Raw genomic sequence first — 23,110 nt, 5'->3', positions numbered from 1 at the left:
TGGTGGCAGCTCCTCTCCTGCTACCTCTCAGGATAACGTCTTTCCCTTTTTATTTTTAACCACCCCCTCCCCACCCGGGCCGCACACAAACCGTCAAGTCAACTCTAGGCCCCGCCCAATTCCTGGGCAGCAACACTGTTGCCGCTATTTGGTCCTCCTTTGTCCTAGTGCCCCCGCTCCCAAGCACCCAGGAGGGAGGGGATTCCGGGAGGTCCCCAGGAGGAGGAAGGCACTTAAAGAGCGCTCCTCACAGCTGAGCCTAAGGCAGACCTTCGTGTCTGTGGGCCCGGAAGAACCCCACCCTTCCTCCCCCCTCCCCCCCACCCTCCGGCTGTCCCTCTAAAACCTTATGCTCTTCTCACTCTATGAGGATGAGGGCGACATTAGCAGGCATAGAGGGGATGGGACCGCCTTGTCCGCAGACACCTACCTCCAGGTCTTCACCTGATGCCTCTACTGAGGCAGTACTGGAGTAAGAACCCTGTGTCCATGGCAACCCCAAACAGTGGATTCCAGGAGGTCCTGAGATCACAGCAGAGCATCATAGGGATACAACACACTTCTTCCGGGTGGCAGACTTAAAATCAGACACTGTTCTCCTGAAGATGGGGGTGGGGGTGCCAAGATCCGAGATCCCAGGGTGATCTTAGAGCAGACTGTCCAGGCTGTTAGTTTTTCTCTGGTATCCAAAGGAGGGGGTGCTTCTTAGACACTATGATTCTGACGGTTACATTGAAGTTTTGGCTTTCCCTGTAGGTTGGAGAGAATGACCGGAGGGCTGTATGTTTTCTGGCTAATAAAACATTTAACTGAAATAGGCAAGATTGATACAGGACACAGAAAAAAAAAATACTTCATTGATGCAAGTTATAATTTCAAAGAATTGAGAGGAAACAACCAAATACTAGCTATAAATTAAAATACACTCCTGTGAAGTAAATCTGAAAGGTGGAAACAAAGGCCAAACAAATAAAAACAAATATGGAAAGAAAAAATTGTTAATGTAAATGAAGCATTAGAAATGTCTGTATGGAAATTAAAAATAAGAATTACCACAAAGAATATAAATCAAGTATAAAAATCAAACGAATAATCATAATTGACCTGATTGTTTATAGTTCATGATGCGTGATCAAAACCGAAAGTTTCTGCGATGACTGCCCTTGTACTGTTCACCATGTAAGAACTTATTCACTATGTAAGAATTTGTTCACCATGTAAGAACTTGTTCGTTATGCTTCAGAAGATTGGAGACTGTTGAGAATTAGGCTTGGGGTTGATTAATGACTGTGCATTGAGTCCCCTATACAGAATTTTATTGTTGTTAACAACCATATGATCAATAAATATGAGAGATGCCCTCTCAAAAAAATAAAAATTAAAATAAATAAATAAATAAAATTACCACAAAGAGAGGAATTGAGAAAGACCAGTTTCATAGTCTGTGTTGGTACATGTTCTGATTTTGAATGGTCACAGTTGAAGACAGGGAAAAAGAAATTCATATTTATTTAGTATTTCAGTAAGTCACTTTGTAAGACACAAAAATGAATAAACTATGATCACTGACCGATGTCAGGTCGATGACAAGGCCAAACTATAGAAAGACCTGCCCTGAAGACAGACCGCTACTGTGGCAGTGCCTCCTCTGAGCTGGGACAGGGCGGTAAGGAGACCCGAGCCCTGCACCTTCCCATCTGCATAAGAAGATGAAGAGGGACTCAGAAACTCTTCCGAAGGGCAGAGTCCTTGTTTCTTCCCATGTCTCTGGGCCTTTTAAATAAGATCACAACTACAACTCTGAATTTCTCCTTCCTCGGTGTTAGCATGTGAGATCTGCCATCTTAATACCATCTCCATTTTGTGAAGAATGGAAAGTTCCAGCCTGAGCTCAGGCCAGGAGAATATCCTGCTTTCTCCCTATCAAACTCTCTATTCTTTGTGCAGCGTGACCACTGACATCAACTTGGTTGGCTAATAATCGGACAGGGGTTCCCTCGGATGCCGGGAACCAATAAGTCTCTCAGTTGTTACAAAGGGCTTTGTGTGCACATTAGAGCAGGACTCCAACATTCTGCCAGGCTATTACAACACCATGACCTACATTTTCTTCTGTGCAGAATCTCAAGGTCCCCCAGAGGTTAGCTTTGGGCCTTTTCAATGCTTTCCTAAGTATGCAAAGCCCTCGGCGTATGTACACCCTAGATGTGCAGGTAGCCTTCTAGAGTCCCAGGAATAGGTTACAGCTTTTTAAAGCTCCCTTTGGACTCTCATCCACAGATTTTTCTTTTGCCCCAACTGTTGTCTGCACCTCAGGCAGCCCTGATGTCCAACAATTGCCTCTGATTTTCTTCAGCAATTGTCCCCAGGGTAAAGGGTGGATACAGTCCAAGTCAGGCCTGGTAAAGACACTCCTGTGAGTGGGGTTTTCTAAGAACCCACTAGATTGGTCAAACAATGACACTTCTCTGGGAATAGGACTTGGAATGAAATAAAGCTAGCTTCTGTCCCCTTCAGTGTCATCCAGGAAGCTCATTTTCACCATGATTGCAGGATACTTGCTTTGGAGGCTGCCATGAAGCTGGGGAGAATGTGATTCTTCCCCAGGAATAGGGCAAAATTTCACTCAAAGGCTCATTGTTCTCACTAAAATTCAGCCTATATTCTTGAATAAAATGCTCCCCAGATTGCTGCAAGCCTTTGGTTAATGTCCAGAGTTCTGAAAAAGTTGATTCTGACCATTTTGCCAGTGTTCTTGTTGCTTTTATGAAGGGAAGAAATTTGGGAGGCCCCTTCTTCACCATTTGCACTGATATTACTTCCAAACATACTTTTTTTTTTTATTATGATGATTCATTTAATATGCATCAGAAGCAGCACTGACAACTTGATTTATCTTCATTGTCTCAATTAATCCTTTTTTTTTTTTGAGAGGGCATCTCTCATATTTATTGATCAAATGGCTGTTAACAACAATAAAATTCTGTATAGGGGACTCAATGCACAGTCATTAATCAACCCCAAGCCTATATCTCAACAGTCTCCAATCTTCTGAAGCATAACAAACAAGTTCTTACGTGGTGAACAAATTCTTACATAGTGAATAAGTTCGTACATGGTGAACAGTGCAAGGGCAGTCATATCACAGAAACTTTCGGTTTTGATCACACATCATGAACTATAAACAATCAAGTCAGATATGATTATTCATTTGATTTTTATACATGATTTATATATGAATCCCACATTTCTCCCTTATTATTATTATTATTTTTTAATAAAATGCTGAAGTGGTAGGTAGATGCAAGATAAAGGTAGAAAACATAATTTAGTGCTGTAAGAGGGCAAATGTAGATGATCAGGTGTGTGCCTATAGACTAAGTATTAATCCAGGCTAGACAAGGGCAATAAAACATCCACGGATGCAGAAGATTTCTCTCAGAACAGGGGGGGTGAGGTTCTAAGCCTCACCTCTGTTGATCCCCAATTTCTCACCTGATGGCCCCCCTGCGACTGTGCCTGTCTTAGGTTGTTCCTCCCTTGAGGAATCTTACCCGTCTCTGGCTAACCAGTCATCTTCCGGGGCCATACAGGGAAATGTTCAGTTGGTAAGTGAGAGAGAAGTCTTATTGTTTGAAAAGGTTAGCTTTTTACTTCTTTGCATATTTATGCCCTGTGGCTTCTATGCCCAGCATTTGTCTTGAGGTATCTTTACCACTTGGAAGAATTATGATACTCAGTAATTTTCGATATGAGGCACTAATTCTACTAAAGGTTTGTAATTAGGAAGGAAGAAGAAAAGCTATAGAAGTAGCAGATGGAAGAAAACATGTGAAGATTGATTATTTCTTTGTCATATCTTCTTGTAGAGTAACATAAGCATGTATAGGTTTTAACAAACTACTAATTAAATTGCATACACACATTAACATAATAGGAATACAACTACATAACAAAAGGAGACCTACAATTACCAGCCATATCCAGTGAAACCAAGAAAACCAGTTAGGTACCCTAGGCATTTGTGAAAACTTATCAATGATATGATGGATATTGTCTAACTGAATTTGAATAGTTTGAGAAAAATCAGACAAATTAAAACAACACATTCCTGGGAACTGTTCACATCCCATGTGTTCTTTTAACAGTAGATAGTCTATAGTCGCACAATTTTGGAGCACTGCAACTTGCACTTCTCCTAATTCTTGGTTGAGTTCTGACAGTGTAGATCCAGTCAAATTTGTTGTTTTACTGTATGCACAGGCCAGCTTAGATATCTCCTTCTACATTCCAATGGCAAGTCTAGGAATCAGCAGGATGAATGCAGCTACAACTGCAACAGCGCCAGGATCTTTGTTGAAGTTTTTTGATGTTCATCTTCTGGAATGACTCTTCCAGAGAATGTTGATGTTGGAAGTTCTTCTTCATATCGTATCTTAATTCATTTTCTGTGTAGCCAAATTAGGCTTTGATCCTCTGTATAAACACAAACAAACCCTTTGCCCACACTTTGATATGCCCTTTATATCATTGTGAAGAACTTATTGGAGACCACACAGGAACTGCTTTTTTTTTTTTAAGAGAAAGGAATATTATCAGAAAAATGTACTTCCATAGCTGATCTGACACCCTTTGAAAGATCAAAATTAAGGATATGTAAAGCATGCATTAATCGTTGATTTGCAGTTAGTTTTATCCTATCAGGGAGTAATCCCCCTTTTCTTTCTCTTTTTTTTTTACTATTAATCTACAATTACATGAAGAATATTATGTTTACTAGGCTCTCCCCTATACCAAGTCCCCCCCACAAACCCCATTACAGTCACTGTCCATCAGCATAGCAAAATGTTGTAGAATCACTACTTGTCTTCTGTGTTGCACAGCCCTCCCCTTTCTCCCACCCTCCACATTATGCATGCTAATCATAATACCCCCTTTCTTCTTCCCCCCCTTATACCTCCCTACCCACCCATCCTCCCCAGTCCCTTTCCCTTTGGTACCTGTTAGTCCATTCTTGGGTTCTGTGATTCTGCTGCTGTTTTGTTCCTTCAGTTTTTCTTTTGTTCTTATACTCCACAGATGACTGAAATCATTTGGTATTTCTCTTTCTCCACTTGGCTTATTTCACTGAGCATAATACCCTCTAGCTCCATCCATGTTGTTGCAAATGGTAGGATTTGTTTTCTTCTTATGGCTGAATAATGTTCCATGTGTATATGTACCATATCTTCTTTATCCATTCATCTACTGATGGACATTTAGGTTGCTTCCAATTCTTGGCTATTGTAAATAGTGCTGCGATAAACATAGGGGTGCATCTGTCTTTTTCAAACTGGAGTGCTGCATTCTTAGGGTAAATTCCTAGGAGTGCAATTCCTGGGTCAAATGGTAAGTCTGTTTTGAGCATTTTGAGGAACCTCCATACTGCTTTCCACAATGGTTGAACTAATTTACATTTCCACCAGCAGTGTAGGAGGGTTCACCTTTCTACACAACCTCGCCAACATTTGTTGTTGTTTGTCTTTTGGATGGCAGCCATCCTTACTGGTGTGAGGTGATACCTCTGTGGTTTTAATTTGCATTTCTCTAATAATTAGCAATGTGGAGCATCTTTTCATGTGTCTGTTGGCCATCTGAATTTATTTTTTGGAGAACTGTCTATTCAGTTCCTCTGCCCATTTTTTAACTGGATTATTTGTTTTTTGTTTGTTGAGGTGGGTGAGCTCTTTATATATTTTGGATGTCAAGCCTTTATCGGATCTGTCATTTACAAATATATTCTCCCATACTGTAGGATACCTTTTTGTTCTACTGATGGTGTCTTTTGCTGTACAGAAGCTTTTCAGCTTAATATAGTCCCACTTGTTCATTTCTGCTCTTGTTTTCCTTGCCCAGGGAGATATGTTCAAGAAGAGGTCACTCATGTTTATGTCTAAGAGATTTTTGCCTATGTTTTTTTCTAAGAGTTTTATGGTTTCATGACTTACATTCAGGTCTTTGATCCATTTCGAATTTACTTTTGTGTATGGGGTTAGACAGTGGTCCAGTTTCATTCTCTTACATGTAGCTGTCCAGTTTTGCCAGCACCATCTGTTGAAGAGACTGTCATTTCCCCCATTGTATGTCCATGGCTTCTTTATCGTATATTACTTGACCATATATGTTTAGGTTAATGTCTGGAGTCTCTATTCTGTTCCACTGGTCTGTGGGTCTGTTCTTGTGCCAGTACCAAATTGTCTTGATCACTATGGCTTTATAGTAGAGCTTGATATTGGGGAGTGAGATCCCCCCTACTTTATTCTTCTTTCTCAGGATTGCTTTGGCTATTCGGGGTCTTTGGTGTTTCCATATGAATTTTTGAACTATTTGTTCCAGTTCGTTGAAGAATGTTGCTGGTAATTTGATAGGGATTGCATCAAATCTGTATATTGCTTTGGGCAGGATGGCCATTTTGACGATATTAATTCTTCCAAGCCATGAGCATGGGATGAGTTTCCATTTGTTAGTGTCCCCTTTAATTTCTCTTAAGAGTGTCTTGTAGTTTTCAGGGTATAGGTCTTTCACTTCTTTGGTTAGGTTTATTCCTAGGTATTTTAGTTTTTTTGATGCAATTGTGAATGGAGTTGTTTTCCTGATTTCTCTTTCTATTGGTTCATTGTTAGTGAATAGGAAAGCCACAGATTTCTGTGTGTTAATTTTGTATCCTGCAACTTTGCTGTATTCCGATATCAGTTCTAGTAGTTTTGGGGTGGAGTCTTTAGGGTTTTTTATGTACAATATCATGTCATCTGCAAATAGTGACAGTTTAACTTCTTCTTTACCAATCTGGATTCCTTGTATTTTTTTGTTTTGTCTAATTGCCATGGCTAGGACCTCCAGTACTATGTTAAATAACAGTGGGGAGAGTGGGCATCCCTGTCTAGTTCCCGATCTCAGAGGAAAAGTTTTCAGCTTCTCGCTGTTCAGTATGATGTTGGCTGTGGGTTTATCATAGATGGCCTTTATTATGTTGAGGTACTTGCCCTCTATACCCATTTTGCTGAGAGTTTTTATCATAAATGGATGTTGAATTTTGTCAAATGCTTTTTCAGCATCTATGGAGATGATCATGTGGTTTTTGTCCTTTTTGTTGATGTGGTGGATGATGTTGATGGATTTTCGAATGTTGTGCCATCCTTGCATCCCTGGGATGAATCTCACTTGGTCATGGTGTATGATCCTTTTGATATATTTTTGAATTCGGTTTGCTAATATTTTATTGAGTATTTTAGCATCTACATTCATAAGGGATATTGGTCTGTAATTTTCTTTTTTGGTGGGGTCTTTGCCTGGTTTTGGTATTAGGGTGATGTTGGCTTCATAGAATGAGTTTGGGAGTATTCCCTCCTCTTCTATTTTTTGGAAAACTTTAAGGAGAATAGGTATTATATCTTTTCTGTATGTCTGATAAAATTCTGAGGTAAATCCGTCTGGCCTGGGGGTTTTGTTCTTGGGTAGTTTTTTGATTACTGTTTCAATTTCTTTGCTCGTAATTGGTTTGTTTAACTTTTGTGTTTCTTCCTTGGTCAGTCTTGGAAGGTTATATTTTTCTAGGAAGTTGTCCATTTCTTCTGGGTTTTCCAGCTTGTTAGCATATAGGTTTTCATAGTAGTCTCCAATAATTCTTTGTATTTCTGTGGGGTCCGTCGTGATTTTTCCATTCTCATTTCTGATTCTGTTGATGTGTGTTGATTCTCTTTTTCTCTTAATAAGTTTGGCTAGAGGCTTATCTATTTTGTTTATTTTCTCAAAGAACCAGCTCTTGGTTTCATTGATTTTTCTATTGTTTTATTCTTCTCAATTTTGTTTATTTCTTCTCTAATCTTTATTATGTCCCTCCTTCTGCTGACTTTAGGCCTCATTTGTTCTTCTTTTTCCAGTCTCTATAATTGTCATGTTAGACTATTTATTTGGGATTGTTCTTCCTTCTTTAAGTGTGCCTGGATCGCTATATACTTTTCTCTTAAGACTGCTTTCGCTGCATTCCACAGAAGTTGGGGCTTTGTGTTGTTGTTGTCATTTGTTTCCATATATTCCTTGATCTCTATTTTAATTTGTTCATTGATCCATTGATTATTTAGGAGCATGTTGTTAAGCTTCCATGTGTTTGTGAGAGTTTTTGTTTTCTTTGTAGAATTGATTTCTAGTTTTATACCTTTGTGGTCTGAAAAGTTGGTTGGTAGAAATTCAATCTTTTGGAATTTACTGTGGCTCTTTTTGTGAGCTAGTATGTGGTCTATTCTGGAGAATGTTCCATGTGCACTTGAGAAGAATGTGTATCCTGTTGCTTTTGGGTGTAGAGTTCTATAGATGTCTATTAGGTCCATCTGTTCTAGTGTGTTGTTCAGTGCCTCTGTGTCCTTACTTATTTTCTGTCTGGTTGATCTGTCCTTTGGAGTGAATGGTGTGTTGAAGTCTCCTAAAATGAATGCATTGCAGTCTATTTCCCCCTTTAGTTCTGTTAGTATTTGTTTCACATATGCTGGTGCTCCTGTATTGGGTACATATATATATTTATAATGGTTATATCCTCTTGTTGGACTGAGCCCTTTATCATTATGTAATGTCCTTCTTTATCTCGTTACTTTCTTTGTTTTGAAGTCTATTTTGTCTGATACTAGTACTGCAACCCCTGCTTTCTTCTCTCTGCTGTTTGCCTGAAATATGTTTTTCCATCCCTTGACTTTTAGTCTGTGCATGTCTTTGGGTTTGAGGTGAGTTTCTTGTAAGCAGCATATAGATGGGTCTTGCTTTTTTATCCATTCTGTTACTCTGTGTCTTTTGATTGGTGCATTCAGTCCATTTACATTTAGGGTGACTATTGAAAGATATGTACTTATTGCCATTGTAGGCTTTAGATTCGTGGTTACCAAAGGTTCAAGGTTAGCTTCTTTAGTATCTTACTGCCTAACTTAGGTCACTTACTGAGCTGTTATATACACTGTCTGGAGATTCTTTTCTTCTCTCCCTTCTTATTCCTCCTCCATTCTTTATATGTTGGTTGTTTTATTCTGTGCTCTTTCGTGTTTCCTTTAACTGCTTTTAGTGGGTAGTTGGTTGTATTTTTTGCCTTTAGTTAGTATTTGGTTGGTCTGCTTTCTTTGCTGTGATTTTATTTTCTCTGGTAACATCTGTTCAGTCTTAGGAGTGATCCCGTCTAGAAGAGTCCCTCTAAAATACCCTATAGAGGTGGTTTGTGGAAAGCAAATTCCCTCAACTTTTGCTTATCTGGGAATTGTTTAATCCCTCCTTCATATTTAAATGATAATCATGCTGGATACAGTATCCTTGGTTCAAGGCCCTTCTGTTTCATTGCATTAAATATATCATGCCATTCTCTTCTGGCCTGTAGGGTTTCTGTAGAGACGTCTGATGATAGCCTGATGGGTTTCCCTTTATAGATGACCTTTTTCTCTCTAGCTGCCTTTAAAACTCTTTCCTTGTCCTTGATCTTTGCCATTTTAATTATTATGTGTCTTGGTGTTGTCCTCCTTGGGTCCTTTCTGTTGGGAGTTCTGTGTATTTCCATGGTCTGTTCGATTATTTCCTCCCCCAGTTTGGGGAAGTTTTCAGCAATTATTTCTTCTAAGATACTTTCCATCTCTTTTCCTCTCTCTTCTTCTTCTGGAACCCCTATAATACGGATATTGTTCCTTTTGGATTGGTCACACAGTTCTCTTAATATTGTTTCATTCCTGGAGATCCTTTTGTCTCTCTCTATGTCAGCTTCTATGCGTTCCTGTTCTCTGGTTTCAATTCCATCAATGGCCTCTTGCATCCTATCCATTCTGCTTATAAACCCTTGCAGAGTTTGTTTCATTTCTGCGATCTCCTTTCTGGCATCTGTGATCTCCCTCCGGACTTCATCCCATTTCTCTTGCGTATTTCTCTGCATCTCTGTCAGCATGTTTATGATTCTTATTTTGAATTCTTTGTCAGGAAGACTGGTTAGGTCTGTCTCCTTCTCTGGTGTTGTCTCTGTGATCTTTGTCTGCCTGTAGCTTTGCCTTTTCATGGTGATAGGAATAGTCTGCAGAACTGGGACGAGTGACGGCTGGAAGAACTTCCCTTCTTGTTGGTTTGTGGCCCTCCTCTCCTGGGAGAACAGCGGCCTCTAGTGGCTTGTGCTGCGCAGCTGCGCGCAGACAGGGCTTCCGCTTCCTGCCCGGCTGCTATGGAGTTAATCTCCGCTGTTGCTGTGGGCGTGGCCTGGCTCGGGCAGCTGCTCCAAAATGGTGGAGTCGCGTTGGAGCAGGAGCTGCTGGGAGGCTATTTATCTCCGCAAGGGGCCTCCCTGCTCCCTGCAGCCCAGGGGTTAGGGTGCCCAGAGATCCCCAGATTCCCTGCTGCTGGGCTAAGTGTCCCTGTCCCTTTAAGACTTCCAAAAAGCACTTGCTTTTCTTTGTCCCCAGGGCTCCGGCCTCAGGGACCCGCTCACTGTTCTTGCTGCCCTGTTTCCCTAGCATCCAGGGCCCCCCGCGCATGTACTGTGTCTGCGCTCTGGCCCGGATGGCTGGGGCTGGGTGCTCGGCAGCCCTGGGCTCCGTCTCCCTCCTGCTCCAACTCCTCTCCTCTTACCGGGAGCTGGGGGGAGGGGCGCTCGGCTCCCGCGGGGCCGGGGCTTGTATCTCACCCCCTTCGCGAGGCGCTGGGTTCTCGCAGGTGCGGATGTGGTCTGGATGTTGTCCTGTGTCTTCTGGTCTCTCTTTTTGGAAGAGTTTTCTTTGTTGTATTTTCAAAAATATATGTGGTTTTGGGAGGAGATTTCCGCTGCTCTACTCACGCCGCCATCTTGGCTCCGCCCCTCAAACATACTTTTAACTATATTGCTAAATTCAAAAGAAAGTAGGGGAAGTACTAAGTGATCACACACACACACACACACACACACACACACTGAAATTAAAATGCTAAGCCAACACAGAAGCCAGGAATGCCCTGGGAATGTGCCAAAACCCAAAATCTAGAGCTTAGTTTGTTAACATTGTGACTGCCTGACATGGTAGATAGTTTTTAACCAAAACAGTTTTTAAAAAATGCTGTGAAATGAGCTGTCAGGAGAGGACTTTGAAAAGCTCAGGTGTATACCTGGGAACCTAGAGTTCTGTTGGTTAGCCAAGTGATAGCATTTGAACACAACAAAGTGGGAAGGTGAACCTGAGACCTATGCATAAATCCAAGCACCCAAAACTGGCTATATATTTAGTTGAAAAGATAAACAGAAAAATCTATATGCTGGCCAAGTGGACCAACAAGCAAACCAGTCTGTCTCTGCTGGTATTGGATTTTTTTTTTGCATTTTTAATGTACAATTACATGAGCAACATTATGGTTACTAGGCTCCCCCCATTATCAAGTCCCCACCACATACCCCACAGTCACTGCCCATCAGCACTGGCACTGGATTTTAATAGTCTTCCCTAATGTTTCATGCTGGAATTCGAATTTATGCGACACTCATAGTCTAAGATATCTCAATTCAAAAAATTACCTTGAAATGGTTCCTGATTGGTAGTGACCCTTAGCCCCCAGCAGAAACCAAGTCAGATCATCTCAATTCAGGTCCCTCAGGATTCTCAAAGTTCAAGTTCAGCCATATATGAGCTCTTCATAAAATCTAGCAAGTGTGTGAGGCATCAACAGAAATTAAAAACAGAAGAAGACATGTAAAGACTACTGATATTAAAATCATAAGAAACTTTACATACTCAGAAAGTAGGTTTAAAAGTAAGTTTAAAGTGGAGCAGAAATAAGGGCCACTGGCCCACTCTAGAACTTCAAGGTAGATTTTCTGAAGGAGCTGATGCTTGAACTTGAATTTGAAGGACAGTAAATAATTAAACAGTAGGAAAAAAGTGCTGAGGAAATTCCAGATAGAAAAAGCCCTAATAAACAAATAGGTGGAAAAGCACTGATGAGCATGGGAAATTCAGGGGAAACTGTAAACATCTATTACTATAGTAACAAATGCAGAGCAGGCACAAGCAGAAGGTGCCAAAGAGCCCTGTGCACCTTATTAAGAAGTGCAGAGTCTATTTCGCAGGCAATACAGGGTCAGAGAAGGATTTTGAGCAGGGAAATACCATGATCACTTTGTTACGGGTAGGTCATCTAACAGTAGTGAGGGGAAAGAATTTAAGAGGGCGGCACTGATCGATTGGGGGTCAAGTAGGAGGCACTGCACAGATTAGGGGAGAGACGGTGAGGGCTTGGAAGCCCAGTGTGCTGGTGAGAACTGAGAGGAGACAGAGGAGAACAACAGCAAAGACCCCGGAACCCGGGCCTGACTCGGTCTGTGCAGGATGGAAGGGACGGCGTCCCCCGGGTTTCCTCCTGGGATCGCTGGGGGACAGTTACCGATACTGGTAAGAAAGTTGTGGGCAGAGGAAGATAATGGACTAAGTTTGGAAGATTTTAGGTTTGGGATACTTGTGAGTAACCAAGTTTGGTAATTATTTAACAATAATTTGAATTTATGAGTTTGAAGGTCAGAAGAGTCAGCACAGGCAGCTAACCACTTGAGCAGGTAACTCACCTGAGGCTGTAGGAAGAACAGAGCAGCCGCCCATGGGTAGAACGTTGGGTTTTCCCCAAACTGAGGAAAATCTTGATGCATTTTGGAATATAGTAGGTTTATAAGCAAAAACAATTATGCAGAAAAATGTAAAGCAGGTCTCATACCAAATCCTGACAGCCATCTAAATGTCAAAGAAAAATAGAATGGTTAAGTTAATATGCTATATCCACCTCAGAGAATGTTGGCTATTTTAAATGATGTGTAGGAAGAGTTTATATAAACATAACATGCTTATGATTAAATGTTAAAAGTACTTTTTACCTTTATTTTTAAGACTGTGTGTTGTGTAAACAATAACAATATGCATAGCAAAGCTTAGAAAAAAATTTATAAATATATTAAAGTAATTTTTCAGATTATTCCAAATTATCCCCATAATATTTTTATAATGGGGAAACAACTGTTAAAAATATATTTCCCCACAATGAGAAGACACCTCGCACACAGTAAGGCGGCTATAATCAAAAAGAGACAGTGCAAGTGTTGGTGAGGATAGGAGAAACTGTGACCGCCATAAATTGCTAGCAGAGATGTAAAATGGTGCAACCACTTTGGAAAATGGCCTGGCAGTTCCTTAAGGTTAAACACAGAGCTACCATGTGACCCAGCACCTGCTAAGTACATACCCAAGAGAAATGAAAACACGCATCCACACAAACACTTGTACAGAAATGTTCATTCACAATAGCCACAAAGTACAAACAACCCAAATGTTTATTCAAATAGTTATTTAAAATGTAGGATAGCCATACAATGTAATACTATTCAGCAATAAAAGGGAAGGAAGTACTGACATGTGCTCCAAGTTGGATGAACCTTGAAAGCATCGTGTTAAGTGAAAGAAATCATGCTTAGAGGGTCACAGATTATAAGGCTCCATATCTTATGGGCAGAAAGTAGGGGGGAGGTGGGGAGAAGAACTGGGGAAGACCAGTAACAAGGATTGGATCTCTTTTTGGGGTGATGAAGTAGTCCTAATATTAGATAGTGATGATGACTGTGCAACTCTGTAAATACAGTAAAATCCATTGAACTGTATACTTTAAGTGAACTATATGATATATGAATTATATCTCAATAGAGCCTTAAAAAATGTTTCCTCAGCAACAAAATGAAAAGGCAACCTACTGTAAGGAAGTATATTTGCAAATGATATATCAAACAATGGGCTAATATCCAATACGTAAAGAACTCATACAACTCAACACCAAAAAACAACAAACAATCCTATTAAAAAAATGGCCAGAGGACCTCAATAGACATTTTTGCAAAGACATACCGATGGCTAATAGGTCTGCTGGCTTTCCAAATACAGTCGCTTTCCTTGCCCCAACACCTTGCCTCTTGATTTATTGCATGTCATGCTATGAGTCATACAAGCTGTTTGTACCCCTATGTTTATTGAAGTATTATTTACAATAGCGGAAACATGGAAGCAACATAAGTGTCCTATAGATGAATGATGAGGCCTATAGATGAATGATGAGGTATGTATATACAATGGGATACTACTCAGCCATAAAAAAGAATGAAATCTTGCCATTTGCAACAACATGGATGTACTTAAAGGGTATTATGCTCAGTGAAGTCAGAGAAAGACAAAATACCATATGATTTCACTTACATGAAGAATCCAAAAAACTAATGAACAGAGAAAACAGACACAGAGGACACAGCCTGATGGTAGCTATAAGGCAGGGGGGTGGGAGCTGAAATAGGTGAAGGGGAAAAAAATTATAATGTTTACTATCTTGTTCTGGGTAATGGTTGTGAGGTAGGGCTCCCCATCGAACTGCCTTAGCAACATCATCCAAAACTAATCAGCAGCCAGATGTGGTCTCTTTCTGGACCCTGGTCTGTTACATTGGCTTCTTTGTCTCTTAGACTAATTCCACCCTGTCCTGACCACACTAGCTCTATAGTGAGTCTTAAACCAAGCTGTTTACTCTCCCAGCCCTTTTCTTGCATTTTGAGATCATTTTCACTATTGGTGCTTTGCATTTCTACACTAACTTTAGGACCAGCTTGTTGTTTTTTTACAAATACCACTGGAATTCTTATCAGGTTTCTGTTCAATGTGTAGATCAATTTGGGGAGACCAGCAAACTTGGTCTTCCAATCCCTCATGACATACCTCTCTTTTATGTAGGTTTGTGTTTTCTATAAATAGGTTTATGTATTTGATGCTCTTGTAAATGATAATTTTTATTTCATTTCCCAAGTTTATTGCTAGCATATAAAAATGCAATTGATTTTCTTATGTAATTCAATCAGTCTAGTTGCAAATATTGGATTCATAACAATAATGTAGTTATTTATTTGTGTTATCTATTAATATAAAACAAATCCAAAATACTGATGAATAGCAATATACACATTGGGTTGGTGCATTCATTCTTTATATAAATTATTGTTGGGGGAACAACTATCAATTCATACTAATGTGAGAAGCTAAAGAAAATACTATAGAATATTGTGTTCCGATAATATACAACAAGGATGATTTTAAGTTTCTTAAATCCCCGTATGAAAACATTGTGATTAATTTACCTCTTTTTATTCTACCAGACCTGTCTCCAATCTCATACTCAGTTATTTTATCAGCATAACATACCTTATTATATTTATGCATATGTATACCAAACCATATTTTTAAGTTATATATTAAAGTTTTTAAAAGTCATCAAATATTTTTACTTGATAATTTAATAAATTTTAAGTGATTAAATTTGCCCTTATGAAAAACCAGTATGTTGATCACACTTAGGTAAGAGCACAGAAGCAGAACATACATGGAGTTTACGCAGCTGTATCCCTTTTAAATGCATATCCTTATATATTGGTGCTTTGTTTCTGTAGGAGATAGTCTCAAAGGTAGGATTTCTGGATCAAAAAATATGTGCATCTAAGTTAGGAAGCATAACAATAAAATAAACATTCATGAACTCAAGCAGAATGAAAATACTTCTGATCCTGTGGATGCTGCTGGAGGTCCCTCCCCGAGCCGCTCCCCTGGCCTCTTCGCAGAGGTGGCCGCTCATCTGAAGGCTGCTATGCTCATAGCCCCTTGCTTTTCTTTATAGTCTAGACAGATGATAGATGATAGGCAGGTAGGCAGATGCATACATACCTACATCAGGACTTTGGCCTGAACAGCATATTATTTTGTTACATTCATTTTTAAGCTTTATAAAAATGGCTGTCATGATGAAATAGTATTTACCTTGAGGCATATTTTGATCACTAAAAAATAAATATTAGTTAAATTGCTGGCATTGTTTGGCAATAGTTCACAAAAATATTATTCTATAAAACACATGAATAACTTTTTTTGTTACTACATATCAATGACTCTTCAACTTAAAAGTGGTGAAAGACAGACTAACTGTAAATGCTTTTCACATATATAACCACATTATTTTCTAGTGGCATGACCCTGTCCAGATATTTAGAAATCTGTCATTTTGGCAAGAAAAACTTTGCTGAGCTGTGTAAAGTACAAAGTAGACACATGGGAGGTTTTTGAACCTGGAGAAAGCTAGTTTTCTATAAATTTTTTCACAACTGTGTTTCTTGTATTTATAGATACCTTAATTGCTGTAACACCAATTTGTTACACTAGATGGAGACATGAGGCATAATAACTACAAATGCCTTCAAAAAGGAAAAATAACTTGGTATCTTGAGAACATAATTACTTGTAAAAGAGAAACTATTACTTGTAAGATATCATCTTAAAGGATATGATCTTCCATGTAATGAACTGTCAGCCCCAGGGAGAAACATCAGCCAGGGGTTGACACTGAGTAGTAACAGTTCACCAGTGAGCTGAGGGGGCTCCTTCGTTTGTTCACCCACGCAATGGACGAGGTCATCTTCTCGTCCACTGACCACGCATTCCTCAAGCACCTACTGCACCAGGCGCTGGGGACCTTGACATAAAGAGGACGCAGTTGCAGTCCTCAAGAAGTTCTCAGCCTTGGCTGAGTAGGGGAGGTAAGTGTGTAAGCTATCAAGTAGAATATATTTGGGGGAACTATTGAAGGGGGTAACACTGGGTTCAGTGGTGACATCGAGAGAGAATGGATGGCTCTTACTGAGTAGGAAGAGATGCCTGGGTGAGTTTTCAGGGATGAATAACTCAGAGACGGTCAAGGATGGGACGACTAGAGCAGTGGTCCCGACAAAACGCAGTGAAGGCCTGAATCAAGTGGGTACCTGTAGGGATAGAAAGGAGGAGATGAATGTACAAGATGTGGGAGTGGCAGAATAGGCAGGGCTTAATAGCTGAATTATTGTGGGGACCATGGGGAAGAAGAGATTTCCTGGATAGCTTAGGACGAGGACTGTGGAGGTCAGCCTAAAAATTCAATGTGACTATGAGAAATAGAAAATAATTCCAATAAAGCACCTCTCCTTATATCTTAACTTGTAAACTGGCTCCCCACCCTTCCCCTCTTGAGATCTCACCCCACTCTCTGTGTACTCTGGCATGTGAACTTACTCCTCCTGCCAGATGAGTCAGTCTCAGATTTGTGCTGACATGTATTAAATTTCCTGTACAAGTAAGAAACCAGTGTGTCATGGCTCTTGCTCTCTCCTTCCTCTTGTCCTCTTTCTCTCACGCACGCATGCACCACACACACACACACAGCCGCTCACATACAGGGGCAGGCACATAGAAGAAGATGTAGTGTCACTGATAGAAACTTAAAAATAAAAAGATATGGAACAACTGTTTGTATAGCAGAAAAAAACAGTCTAACACTCATAAAAAACCCCAAGAAACCACGAATGTTAGGACAGGTCATACTTTATGTGTTCTTAAATCCTGGAATAGAATATGGGCCTTACTTCAGATGTTTAAGTCATGATACATATATACTCATCTATTTGGAAAGTTAGCTAAGTTGTTTTATAAGTTTTTTTTTATGTAAAAGATTACAAGTCTAGAATTTTGAGGTTTGGGTCTTCAGTCTTCCTTTTAATCTCCACTGTGACCTCGGCTCTGTTCTGACGTAACGTCCATCTGTTGACTCTTACCCGTCTCTAACACAGAGAGGATGATACATACCCAAGGAGCATGCAGGATGCTGGGAGAGGCCGACCTGCCGTGGCCCCGCGAATGAGCCCAGACAGCTGCCAGAAGCAAGTTGGGAGGGAAGAGAAGCTAGAGTCACAGAGAGCAACTTCCTTCCAGAGGGGATCAAGTGCCAGGAAAAAACTTAAAAATTCTGACTTGCTCTAGAAGCTCCTGCGTTCTTTTGATTTGCATGGTGGTGAAGCAAAATGAATTTGATGTGTGTATTTGAGTCCCATCCGGGCGCTCCCCCAGCCTACCAATCCTATCCGCATCATGTCTGCCTGTATTGACACTTTTATCTACCCGCAAAACCACTTCTAATCTCCTCACCTTCCTGCCCCCTCATCTCAGTGGCACAGAAAGAGCAGACATAGCAGAGGGGGTGAGAACAGGCAATGTGGGATGATGCAGACGGACTCAACGAATACAAACCCTACCTGCCTTTAGAGCATATTTCTGGGAAAATTTACAAAGGGCTCAAGCTAAACGGTTCAAGAAGTACCATGAGCTGGTGGAAGGCCTGTAAGAGGCTTATGTCAAAAGGACTTGGGTCATTAGGTTCCTCAGAGAAGTGGTTGATTCTTGGGCTGGAGTAGGGGAAATCTAACTGAGCCTGGAAATCTTGTGCCAGAAAACAGGGAAGTACTCAAAACAACAACAGTCCCACAATAATAAGGCATGACAAAAGAATACAGGGGCCCCGCCTAAAGGGGTTCCCAGGAGCCACGACTGGAACAATTAGAGCAAAAGATGAGTAACTATAATATTGGGTTATGATCCATAGAGTAAAATAAGTATCCATGAGTCCAAACACCCCAGTATAAATATATTCCAAGTCACTACTGGTAAACATCAGAATAATAATTACTGCAGGCAAGGGCCACTGGTAGGTACTAAGATCGAGGGTGAAAATCTGAGGAAGAACAGGATATCAGCATAGTCGCGATGTATCTCCTCCAAGATATTTACCAATTTCAAAGAAAAAAATAGTAAATTTACAGCGGAAGTCTGACAGATACCACCTTCCCCAAGTGATCAAGGTTTACCTCGTCAGTAATAGGACATATGAACACTATGTACATCCCTGCGTCCTGAGAGGATGCACAGAGAAGGACATGCACCTCGGGGGTATCCTTGCAAAAGTGCATAACCTCAACTAATGGCGGGAAAACAAACACACCTCAGTTGAGGGACAGTCACAAAATACCTGGTCATCACTCTTCAGAAGGGTCAAGGCCCTGAAAGTCAAATACTGAGGCTCTCTCCCAGATCAGAAGAAACTAAGGAGACGTAATAACTAAATGCAACGTGAGATTCTGGACTCGATCCCAGAATGAGAGACAAAAGGGCACTAGAGAAAAAACTGATGAAATTCAAAGGAGGTCTGTAGTTCAATTAGTAGTGTGGTAACAATGCTGATTTTCTGGTTTTGACAAACGATGGTTGTGTAATTGTTAACAGACGAAGGATATGCTTTAATTCTGTGTACTATTTTAAAAACTTTTTTATAAATCTAAAATTATTTAAAATTAAGAGTTTTTTTTTTTAATAACCTTGGTTCAAATCTTGGATCTAACATTTATTAATTCTATCACCCTTCTGGGCCTCATTTTCCTTACTGAACAGGAAATTAGGATGGTATATCCTAAGCCCACTGTAGAGAACAAGAGAGTTGTGTGCTTACCCACAGTATTTGTCTTCCTTCCCTTCTGCAGACCAAATGACCATGGATCGGCTGTTGTTGAGAGGGGGGTACAAGAAGACTGTTTTAAACAGTTGTGAAATGATAATCGCAGGTGAATGATCTCTGCAGTTCAAGTTTCCAGTTTAAGGCAGATGACACAGGACTGGAGAATTCTTCCCAGCTTGTTAGGGGTCAGAAGCTATTTTACTTTTATGCCAAGAGGAAATTTACTTGCCCAAAAATATTGCTAAAGAAAGACTTTTAGTCTAGAAGAAACATAAACATAGAATATTAGTAGTTAAAGACTATTGGAATTTTGTTTCAAAATTTCCTTGAGGTCGTCTTTTTAGAATTAGTAATACATCAGCCAAAAATGAAAGAATTGCTTGTTCTTGTAATGGATAAAAATATCGTCGAAACTCTCCCCATCTCTAAGCCTAGCATCTAGGGAGAATGTCCCGGGCATGCTTTGCTAGTTAAAAAACAAATCAGCTTGGCAGTGTCCGTTTCCCTTGAGAGTCTCCCACCCACCCGCATATGCATCTCTCTTGACCACTGCGGATGTCCCACGCTCTCTCCTTCCAGCAGTTCCTGCCCCCCTGTTCTCATTCTCCTGAGATAACACCGCGTCTAATTCAACATGGATCTGAGTTCAAGGATACAATGCCTCAAACTAGGAGGGATCCCCTTTTCATTATACTTTCCAAGTTTAGTAAGGTTTTCTTCAGCTGCTGATAATCACAAATTTTCATCCTCTTTATTTGTCCACCTTTTTCTCGTTTCCAAGTTCTATCCATCAAGGTTCTCCTTCAGTGCAACAAAAAAGTACTTTTAATACTTTGCCCACTTGGTATATTTTCTAAGTGTTATAGGAAGTTCAGTTTGTTTGGTTTTAGTTTTTTAAGTTTACCGGAAAACACCTGCAAATCTCCAAAGAGTAGACATCACCCAGGAAACTAGAAGCTATTCAGAATGATGATTTACTTTCAGGAAAATGAGAAGACGCTCCGTTTCCACGGGCCTCGCCCTACGGAGGGCCTGTATCCGTGGGCCCCAAGGAAGGCACAGGCTTTCGGCCTCACTCAGCAGCCCCGCCGCAGGACGGCGGTCACACAGTGGTGGCGACGCTGCGAGGTCAGAGCTGATCGCATGCACGACCCCTGGCAGTTGCCTGGACCTCTGCTCAGCTGTGTAACGATCACCACCCAATCAAAGGCGGCTCCTTTGCCATCAGTCCTCCGTTCTCCCAGGGAGTGGCTTGAATCACTGACTGGATTAACCCAGATATCTGAATATTTATCCCTTCAAGCACCAAAATAAAAATATTATTTAAACTGTTCTCTGTAGAATGCTTATGTGTTTACCACCCTTTCTTGCATTTAAAGTAGCATATACTGCATATAACTTAACCTTTCGGACAAACCCTATTGTGAAACGTGATGCCCTTCGGCTTGGGAACGTACAGCATCGTCTGAGTTTGTTTCAGCTCTTCTCGGCCCACACTCTTGAATTGCAGGTTGTACTTTTTCTTTTTCTCCTTCACTGCCAAGGCGTCAGGTCCCTCATGGTGACCAGTGTACCTGCCTGTGTGCTTCAGCTGCTTCTCATCCGACATCGGTTTAGGAATGAGATACCCGAAGCCATAATGTTGCAAGTAAAATAAGAGTCTGTGGAGCCAGAGGCCTGACAATCTCTCACGTTATTAATATAATAATCACGTTTGAGTATGATTTGGAAGAAGGGAAGGAAGCCAGAAAGAAAAGAAAATGAGACACTGGACTTGATGACTGAAAAAGTCCCCTTCGAGCAGCCAAGTTATAAAAATATGAAATGAAATTGTTCTCTAATTGAGGTATACTTCATGTAAATAAAATGCACAGATCTTCAGTGTATAGTTTAAGTTTTGACACGTGTACATACCTGTGCAACCCCATTACTCAAAGCCAAATCGAGAGCATCTCCAACCCTGAAGCCCCCTTGTGTCTCCTCAAGCCAGTGCCCTCCTGCTCCCACCACACACAGACCCAGAGACAGCAGCCGTTCCCGTTTCTATTGTTATAGATTCATTTGCCTGCCTTTGAACTTTATGCACATGTAATCATGTAATATGTACTCTTCCACAGCTGGTGTCTTTTGTTCAGTGTCATATTTTGGAGGTTCAAGTTGTTGCATGTGTCAGTGGTTCATTTTTTTAAATTGTTGAATAGTAGTAGTTCATCGTACAAATAGGGCACAATTTGTTTACCTGATCCCCTGTTGATGGAACTTGGGTTGTTTCCAGGCTGGAGCCATTGTAATTAAAGCCCCATGACTCATAAACACAGAGAACAGACTGGTAGTTGCAACAGGGAAGGGGGAGGGAGGATAGGTGATATAAGGGAAGGGAAAAAAAATAATGAAAGCCCTATGAATATTTAAGAATAAGTCTTTCATATGTTTTTATTTCTCCTAAGAGTAAATACCTAAGAGTAGAATTTTTTTAACAGGCCCTATCTTACTACTTGTTTTCGTAATGACTTATACATACATAATCACTTCCTAAATGTTACTGATTGGCTTTTAATTTTTAGGATTAACCTATAGATAAAGCAAGTGAAATGTAGTTATAGTTACAGAAGAGCAGAAAGAGCATAAGAAGTAAAAGCAACAGCCTGTGCAAAGGCCCTGGGGAGGAGACTGCTGACATACCTGAGGACCCGGTGCAGGTCATGTGGCTGGAGCCTCTCTGAAGGGAACAGTGGTAGTAAACCTCAAGCACTATTTTCGAACTCTTAAATTTATCATCTTTCTGGTATGGGCTGGTTTTCTGTGAGTCATTAAAGGTATTGCCAGGAGAGCTAAAAGAAATGAGACCAAGGAGAAAGGTAAATTTAAAAAGAATTGGAATAGAAAACGAGATGACTCATTTGATGTCAAGTATTAGGACGCCAGTCCTAAAAACAGAGAGGAGAGAGGTCAGCGAGTGACCCTCATCACAGCCCAGTCTCACTGAGCTTTAGTAGAAGGAGGGGCTCAGAGAATTATTTCTTTTCTTGGTTTCCTATCTGCCTCTCTGATGAAATGGGGAAATAATCAAGTCCTTTCCTACAGTGGTGCCAAAAAGTTGCTGTCCCCAAAACACATTTCATAACATGAGCGTAAGCATCTAAAATCACTTTAAAACACATTTATCTCAGTGCAGTAAGTCAAATAGAGAAAGACAAATACCGTATGACGTCACTTACATGTGGAATCCAAAAAAGCCGAACCCGTAGAAACAGACGGGAATGGTAGCTCCAGGGGCTGAGGGGCAGGGGGAGGGGAGCTGCTGGTCGGGGCGCACAGGCTTCCAGTTCCAAGACGAGTAAGCTCCGGGGGGCGGATGTACGGCAGAGCGGTCATAGTTAGTAAGGCCACGCCACTTACCTGGAAGTTGCTAAGAGCAGAGATATTAAGTGTTCTCAGCACAAAAATGAAACTGCAATTATGTGACATGGTGTAGGTGCCCGCTAGAGCTCTGGTGGTCGTCATTTTACAATATATGTGTATCAGATCAACACATCGTGCACCTTAAGCGTACACAATGTTGTACATCAGCTGTATCTCAATGAAGCTGGAAAAAAATAATGAAACATTTGTTCTGCTGGGCACATCCGGTTTGCGACGGGCCGGCGGACCTCGGGGGAGAACGCGGGGAGGCTCCCCAGGAAGGCTCGCAGCAGACGCGGCCCGAGGAACATGACGCGCC

General features: G+C 40.8%; 1 protein-coding gene across 11 annotated transcripts in view; it reads right to left on the bottom strand.

Annotated features, from left to right (window-relative positions):
* Positions 1–22,192, bottom strand: part of LOC118922298 (phosphatidylinositol 3,4,5-trisphosphate 3-phosphatase TPTE2-like) — a 73,320-nt gene extending 51,128 nt beyond the window's left edge. For 8 of the 11 annotated variants that reach the window (XM_057489263.1, XM_057489287.1, XM_057489277.1 and 5 more), the window contains exons 1-4: positions 15,409–16,136; positions 12,575–12,737; positions 11,531–11,656; positions 431–750 (exon numbers count right to left, since the gene is read on the bottom strand). The gene's annotated coding sequence lies outside the window, so the exon portion shown is untranslated. Of the gene's footprint in view, positions 1–430; positions 751–10,672; positions 10,869–11,530; positions 11,657–12,574; positions 12,738–15,408; positions 16,137–16,713; positions 16,835–19,383; positions 19,650–22,071 lie in introns of those variants that run through there. The other 3 variants (XM_057489273.1, XM_057489267.1, XM_057489265.1) reach the window with 3 other exon arrangements.
* Between the last annotated feature and the right edge of the window lie 918 nt (positions 22,193–23,110).

The sequence above is a fragment of the Manis pentadactyla genome, chromosome 2, assembly GCF_030020395.1.
Source record: "Manis pentadactyla isolate mManPen7 chromosome 2, mManPen7.hap1, whole genome shotgun sequence".
Taxonomy (NCBI): domain Eukaryota; kingdom Metazoa; phylum Chordata; class Mammalia; order Pholidota; family Manidae; genus Manis; species Manis pentadactyla.
This window is presented reverse-complemented; position numbering and strand designations above follow the sequence as displayed.